Genomic DNA, 1,890 nt, shown 5'->3' on the forward strand with positions numbered 1-1,890 from the left:
GGATAGGTAGAGGGGGAAGAAGAAGTGGACAGAGAGGAGAAAGAGTAAGAGGTGGACAGAGATATGGGGGAGGAAGATATGGACAGAGAGAAGGTGTGGAAGAGATGGACAGAGAGAGGGAGAAGGAGCATGTGAAGTAGCACAGGATAATATATTTCTCGTTAATGGATTGACATAGAAGAAGGTATTTTTTTTTCTTTTTAGTTTGAAGGAACTGCCCTTTGGGGTGAGACGAATTCTCAGGGAATGCTCGTCCCCGTAGATCGAAAATACAAAAGGTTTATTTGATATTAGTAAACTGTAGGAGCATCCAAGGGAAAGTTCCAAAATTAGTATCGCTTATTGAAGGTTATAATGCACAGATATTAATACGACTAAAAAGTTGATTGAAACCGGAAGTGGGGAACAACCGAATTCAAAGTCCACATCGTAATGCTTATCGAAAGGATAGAATAGTCCCAGTGGTGGCGGCGCATTTATTACATTCAAGACGTCGATAGTATCTAGGAAGGTTAACGCGGATTCCGAATGAGAATTAATCTGGGTGAAGTTAAAGTATGAAAGGACGGTGAGAAATGCTTTTATAGACCACCTGAACCAGGAACTGTAACGGCATCGTCAATAACCTCCCTGACCGTGCCGTGACTTCAAATTACTTCTAGCAGACACTTAGAGAAAGCCAACGGCGTTGCCGCAGTGGTAACACCGGTTCCCGTCAGATCACCGAAGTTAAGCGCTGTCGGGCTGGGCTATCACTTGGATGGGTGACCATCCAGTCTGCCGAGCGCTGTTGGCGAGCGGGGTGCACTCAGCCCTTGTGAGGCAAACTGAGGAGCTACCTGATCGAGAAGTACCGGCTCCTACGGCCAGGAGAGCTGTGTACTGACCACATGCCCCTCCATATCCGCATCCAGTGACGTCTTTGAGCTGAACATGACACGTCGGCCGATTGGTACCTTTGGCCTTCATGGCCTGTTCGTGCGAAGTTTAGCTTAGTTTAGACAACTAGAGAACCAACTCGTGAAGGTGACGTTTTAGACCTCCTCGCAAGACACACATCCGAAATTATCGAATCTCTGACCACAAGGCCGTATTGGAGCTACTACAACCGGTATCACGAGGAATGTCCATTACAATTATCCGGGCTGTTATGCGAGCCAGTGGGTGTGTTGGACCTTCCATCGAGCTACGGACCCCCTTGAAGATGTCTCCCGCAGTCGGAGGCGAAACGTTGGGAATCGACACAGAATTCATCAACCGACCACGGCATAACAGCCCGGATAATTATAATGGACATGATATTTCCGGCCGTGAAAGTCTACATTTTAGTATCACGATGAATGTTAAGAAAGGTGGGGAAACGTGTTTGCTTAGCGAGAGTGAGAGGATGTAAGTTGCAGATTATCTGAGTAGTCAACATCAAATACTTAGTGCTGAGGACGAAGATGAGAAATGCAAATGTAAAAAATTGGAAAGCCTCGTTCGTTAGGGAAGTGTAGGTATGTTCCGAGCAAGATCTTAAGGGATGGGGTAGACCTACCGTGATTTAGTGGCCGTGTTAGAAATCTGCTACGGAGAGCTGCATCACAGATTCGAGAGAAGTTGGTTCAATAATGATAACAATGGCTTGTGACAAGGGCCTCGCCTGGTGCAAGTCTTTCGATTTGACGCCACTTCGGCGACTTGCGCGGCGATGGGGAGGAAATGATGATGATTAGGACAACACTCAGTGCCTGAGCGGAGAAAATCTCCGACCCAGCCGGGAATCGAACCCGGGCCCTTAGGATTGACAGTCTGTCGCGCTGACTACTCAGCTACCGGGGGCGGACAGAAGTTGGTTCAAATGGCTATGAGCACTATGGGGATTAACTTCTCAGGTTATCAGTTCCC

At 47.5% G+C, this 1,890-nt stretch overlaps 1 pseudogene; it reads left to right on the forward strand.

The window, feature by feature from the left end:
- Nucleotides 1-678: 678 nt before the first annotated feature.
- Nucleotides 679-796, forward strand: LOC126214059 (5S ribosomal RNA; annotated as a pseudogene).
- Nucleotides 797-1,890: the final 1,094 nt, after the last annotated feature.

Source organism: Schistocerca nitens, chromosome 11, assembly GCF_023898315.1.
Source record: "Schistocerca nitens isolate TAMUIC-IGC-003100 chromosome 11, iqSchNite1.1, whole genome shotgun sequence".
NCBI classification, from domain to species: domain Eukaryota; kingdom Metazoa; phylum Arthropoda; class Insecta; order Orthoptera; family Acrididae; genus Schistocerca; species Schistocerca nitens.